Genomic DNA, 6,318 nt, shown 5'->3' with positions numbered 1-6,318 from the left:
CAGACGGTCGTGGCTGCGCCCGCCGCCCGTCCGCCACTGGTGGCGGTACGCTGGCTCAGCGGCCGGTCCGAGGCGGTCGGCCCGGCCGTGCGCCGACCCATGGAGTGCACGTGTCCCGCAAGGCAGAGTGGCGGGCAGTTTCAGGATACGCTGAGTACATGAGTTACTCAGAAATGATAGCTGCTAGAACATTCATCGAATGAGTTACTGCCAAGCCGCCGGCGTCTTACCCCAGCACCAGTCGTGACACGAGTGGAATGAAATATTCACCCAGAGTGTTATGAGGCAATGGCTCGGATTGACAGATGAAGTCCATGAGACAGGCCCTTGGACATACCTGAATGAGGTCCGCTGTCCGCTGAGACTTAGCCAGTGCCTTCGTCTTGGTGTCGAGCAGCACAATGGCGGTCTGATTGATGCCGAGCAAGCGGGATGCCTTCCGCTTGGTTTTGCCACGCAGCACCTCCTTCACGCAGAAGATCTGACAGTTGTAGGCCGGTAGGCGCTTGCAAGTGCTGATGTAGAGCTTCATCAGGTGGTACTCCGAGTCATAAACGGTCGAGTGGAACAACTTTCGCTTCTGATCCTGCGGGAGGGCACAGGAGGCAGCGTTAAACCATCGGCAGTGATTCGGCAGACATCGGCAGACTCCGTGATTTAAAATGGCAAGATATGGTCTTGACAGCAAAGCCATTGTGAATGCTAGCGAATGAGGCGAACAGCGTATGGCTAACTTTGTGCATATCATCAGGAGTGGCTGGGAAAGAGACAATTCCGCTGTAGTGACTCTTTCAAACAGCTTCCAACGCGTCTCACTCGCCTCACGAACCCACACTCGTCACGCACACCAGCGCCGTCTCCCCACCCGGCCGGCACCTTGATCAGCTTCGGGATGCTCTTGGTGGTCCAGTAGGCGGGCGGCAGGAAGCTCCGCAGGTGCTGGGCCTCGATGTCGGTGGCGGGTCCGCTCGTCTCCAGCGGCGGCAGGCTGCGGCACGTGGTCTCGCCCGAGTCGGCCCGCTCACCACGCGACGCCGGCAGGCTGCATGGCTGCGCCAGCTCGCTGCTCACCGAGCCGGGCTCGGCGCACGGCGCCACCGACTGCCGGAGGCGGAGCCGGTCATGATGAGCAGCGTCAGCTCGTCAAGCTCGACCGGCATCTTCTTCCACGGTACTCGTGATTTTATGCATGGAACCAGTGTCGCCATAAATCGATTTATCCTCTATTTTGTCCCGTAGTATAAGATGTTTTCAAATTTTGCCTTGGTCGCGACTCGTGCATGAAAATGTTAAAAAGTGAGTAGTGGTGGCTTAGATGATATTAAGATACTGCGCTGCCCTGCTTAAGTCGAGGGTATCTCCCCCGGTACCAAATAGTCCCTCAAAAGTAAACACTGGCGTCAATGTGCCTTACATTGGAATACCTCACGCTACTTCAGCGTGGTCCAAAGCGGACTATCAGCTCCTTCAAAGAGCCTCATGCGAGCGAGTCCGTCTCGACACGAGGCTTTCGTCGGCGCCCTGCCTACGGGTGCCTGAGGGTAACCACCAGAGCAGGGGCGGTTACCGATTTGTCTGCGGCAGAGGCGCGGGCCGACCAAGTCTGCTGGATGCGGATGTGTGTCCCGGCCAGCGTGGCGGCCTCCTCCTTGGTGCAGGGCAGGTCGCCAGACAGCACTTGCTGCTGCAGCTGCCGGTCCAGGGAGATGTCAGCAGTCACGAAGTGCGCGCGGATCTAGAGCGTGCGCCGAGCCGGCGGCAGGCGGACGTCAGCGGTCACGAGGTCTCCGCGGACCTCGAGCGCGCACTGGGCGCCCGAGGATCTCGAGCGTGCGCCGAGCCGGCGGCAGGCGGACGTCAGCGGTCACGAGGTCCCCGCGGATCTCGAGCGAGCGCTAGGCGCCCGAAGATCTCGAGTGCGCACCGCACCGACGGCAGGCTGACGCCACACCGGGTCACACGACACGCAGGAACGGCGCTGCTATCATCGAACGACGAGCAATGACGGCAGGCTGAAGACGCAAACAGTCCATCGCGGGCCATTGACACTTTTCTGGAATGTTGCTAGCATGTCACGCATAGCAAAAGCAAAAAAAGCGCAGAAGTCCCTGGGCAGATCCCCGATCCGAGAATTCCCAGGAAGTATAGCTACGCCGTGCTCATTTGAAAGGCATCACTGTCTACGGAGCAGTATTGACCTCGCGGTACTTGGTGCTGACCTCCTAGTCCTCCGCCCTGACATTTTGGTACTCAGTGCTGAGCCAGTGCTGACCAGTACTGACCCCGTGGTATCCGGTACTGACCTCGTGGTATTCGATGCTGATTTCCGTCATCTCCTGCTCGTCGTCGCTCTTCTTCTCGGCGCCCTGCGGGCCGACAGAGGCGTGCATGAGGCCGGCGGCGGCGGCACAGGGCGCGCCCCAGCCGTTACGCTAGCTCACTGCTCACTGCTGCCGGCACCACCGGCCGCCGCGTCTGCGAGGTCACGTCCGTGGCGACGCATAGCGTCAGTCACCCGGCGCAGCCACCGCCCCGGAGGCGTGAGCGTCGGCTCAGCAGCTGCTCTAATGCAACACCGTGGCGCGCGCAACGCGATGACAAGTCACACCCGGCCTCGGCGCCGTCCGCACGCGCGTGTGCGGGCACGTGTGAGTGAAGGCTACTGGACGCTTTGATGGTGGGGACGTGAGTGGCTTTGTGCGGTTAGAGGAAGCGTGTGGGTCGCACACGCGTGGCCAGAGACGTGATGTAGTTTCAACGGAAAACATGCATTCAGATTTGAGATGACGAATGTGTTGATGGTGTGTCACACGGTGAATAGCCCTCAAGGCCAACCAATAACCTGCAAGGATGGGAGCGGGTCAGCTGGAGAAAGCGCAGCCTCTGGGTGAGTTCTCCTCGAGACGAAGATGGGGAGACGACGATGCTAAGGACGAGGTTCTCATCAGGTGGACAGTGACGCCATTGGACCACGTACCAGCACGGGCCAGCGCTGCCGAATGCCTTCGCACCAGAGCTGGTAGGCCGGGCCCAGGCTCTGGATCTGGGAGAGGGTGTGCCGCAGCTCCCGGGTTAGTGGCGGGTTGCAGTCCAGGCTCAGCTGGGACAGAGTCAGCCACTCCTGCGGACGCAGCGTGTCCCCAGACAGGTGACCGGCGTCCGGGGAACGACACGCTACACAGCCATGGGCACAATAGACAGCTGAGGTGGCCATCAATGGTGCGGCTGAAGACAGCCGCATGTGCTTCAGCAGGCCTACAGGCTGCTATCAAGAATTGCCAGTGGAGTCGAGGAGCGTCTCAAGGTTACACATTGAAAGACATCAGCAGTGCTCTGTTTATTCGGTGGCACGTAGGGGGGGGGGGGGGGGGGGCGGGGTCCGGTAACTTTTGTTACGCGGTATCTGATGACTGGCGCAGGCAGTATCCATTTCTCTTGTGACTGTCGCCCACTCCGCCGCTCGCTGAGTTCAGTGACGGCTGGCTTGTGTGAAGAAACGATTGCTTTCATTAGCGGGAAGAAGCTCAACGATTTTATGCCTATAATAAGGTGGCAAAATAGCAACACTATGAATCATATAATACTAAGTTGCACAAGCTGTAAATGCATGCATATATATATATATATATATATATATATATATATATATATATATATATATGAGAGGGAGAAAAAGGGAAGAGAGAGAGAATATAAGAGAAAGAGAGAAAGAGAGAGAAGAGAAGAGAGAAAGAGAGAGAGAGATGGAGAGAGAAAGAGAGAGACGGAGAGAGAGAGAGGGAGAGAGAGAGAGAGAGAGAGAAAGAGGGAGGGAGAGAAAGAGAGAGGGAGAGGGAAAGAGAGAGAACCGAGAGAGAGAGGGGGAGAGAGAGAGAAAGAGGAGAGAGAGAGAGAAGAGAGAGAAGAGAGAGAGAAGAGAGAGAGAGAGAGAGAGAGAGAGAGAGAGAGAGAGAGAGAGAGAGAGAGGGAGACGCATAGACGAAATTTTATTGATTCATCATTATATCTACATACCAGCCCGTATATCGTAATACCATTTCTTTCTATCACCAGAGGCTTCTGCCGAGATCGCAATTCTTGCGATTTCGTTTAAGGTTATTTTCCGCGTCTAAGATGTGCTATAGAGAATGACTACATGTGCTACACTTGTATGTAATGACTACCAAATGCTACAGTGCTCCGCCAGCGATATTTCTGAATACATTTGCCCATATTCGCAGAGAGAAGAAGGTTGCATAAACTGTCACGGCGAGCGCTGGCGACGCGACAGCTCGCCGCCAACTTGCTGGAGACTGGGGTGCCACTCGCCAGGCTCTGTGACTGGCTGCCTTAGTCCAGTCATTGAGATCTCAAAGGTACTTAGCCATTAGTCTTTTACCAAATTAGGCACACACCAAGAGTAGTGAACCCCGACCAAGCTCGCAATGCGTAAGCTCTCATGTGCAGGTGAACGAAACATCTCCGAAGTTTGAAGTCCGATGGGCATGTGTACCTTTCTTTGCGGTTAGCGCTCGTAAGCCAATCCTATTGCTCACGATGGCTTGACGCACAGCTCCTATCCCCCCCCCCACCATCCCACCCCAATCCACGTGTCCCTGATGACATGTTGCTGAGCTGCAAATGGAACACCATCCCGGGCTGTTGCAAATTAGCCGCAGCCCAGCAATGGGCCAAAGTGAAACGCACTCTCCAGACGCACGACTGCATCCAGAGATCGTTGCTGGAAGTGCTCACTCAGGCAATCCTGACAACATCTTACTACGCCCACCCAAGGCTTTCACAACCCAAAAGTTTGCTCATCACTTCCGACTCATCACCGCACCGACAAATTGGTTCCTCCCACGACGCAGATATGAGCGTATTCGTGTCTCTCCTACAGAATTGCAGTGCCCTAACTCTCTTAGCTCAGCACGACTCCGCAGCCGTGCCCGACGCCCATGCCCTCCTCGCAGCTTTATGCTCCCCCCCCCCCGCAGCGCGGCCTACCTCGACCGTGCTGAGTACGGCCCGGTGTTGGCGCGGAATCTCGCGCACGGCGCTGGCCGGCGAGTCGTAGCGCGAGCATGGCCTGCTCCAGGAGGGCGTGCGGCGGCCGGCCTCCTCGGCCGGACGGCGCAGCTCAGGCTGTACGGGCGACAGCAGGCGCGGCGACAGCGGCAGCGGCGACGTCTGCGGACTGTTCGTCTGGCACGGACTGACCAGCGGCGAGTCGGGCAGCAGGTGGTAGCCCACGTACGACTGGGAGCGCGCCAGCGGCGACTCGACGCCCGACCACTGGTCCGGGCTGCCGCCACGGGTCGGCACCGGAACGTGCACGGTGCCAGGAAGTTGGGCGAGAAGTCGAACGTCACCTTGGCACGGAGCGCGAGCGCGGCCGCGGCAGCAGCAGCCGCCCCCGGGTCGATCACCGTCAGCCCGGCCTGCGGCCAGTCCGGCAGGTTTCTGCAGCTCCTTCTGGAACGCGCGGATATCCTCGATCGAGCTGGTGGCGTTCGCTTGATGGAAATCTGGGTTTGACTTGCAGTGGTTCTTCTTGCGCCACATGTTGGTAATATGAAGTTGAAGGCGACCGAGTCGCGCGCCTTTTCGCTGTCGCGCGCCGGCGCGCTGGACACGACGCCGGCGGGCAGCGCGCGCGGCCCGCTCTGCGACGATCCCGTCTCGGAGGAGGCCTGCTGCGCGAGTTGCGGCTCCAGCTCTTGTAGGCGTCGATGCGCTCCTCACGACTGAGCGTGCGCAGGCCCGTCGCCGTCAGTGGAGCACTTGCGCCGCTGGCGAACCGTCTCGACGCCGTCGCCCGAGCTGAGCGAGTCCTGGTGCGGCCGAGGCTTGGCAGGCTCCGGCGACGGCAACGTCGAGCAGCTGGAGCGCAGCATGGCGCTCTGCCACTTCTGCAAGTGGAAGAACGACGTCATGAGCCGGTGCAGCAGCAGGCGCACGAAGATGATGGGGTGCAGAGCAAACGGCAGGCTTGTCACATGCAGCTGGTGAGGCGGGCCGGCGGCGAAACCTCGGGCCGTGCTTCCCCCGGCCGGTGTAGTCGGATAGCACTGAAACAGACACAGTGCTCGAGTCAGACACGAACGTCGCTTGCAGTCAAAGAGCAGCGCACGTGAACACTTGAGCCACACCAGTTCAAGCGGACCACGCGAAGGGCATTTCGGGCACGTGGAAATCACGAGGAAATCTGAGTAGTGAGCTTACCAACATAATTTAACTCCCAAATCCAAATGTAACGAATCTGCATCTGGTCTAGCATCAGCCGAACTCGTTGGTTGAATGAAGAACATCTCACACCTTTGTCATATATATATATAT

Source organism: Pollicipes pollicipes, unplaced genomic scaffold (genome assembly GCF_011947565.3).
Source record: "Pollicipes pollicipes isolate AB1234 unplaced genomic scaffold, Ppol_2.1 Scaffold_7261;HRSCAF=8764_pilon_pilon_pilon, whole genome shotgun sequence".
Taxonomy (NCBI): Eukaryota; Metazoa; Arthropoda; class Thecostraca; order Pollicipedomorpha; family Pollicipedidae; genus Pollicipes; species Pollicipes pollicipes.
This window is presented reverse-complemented; position numbering follows the sequence as displayed.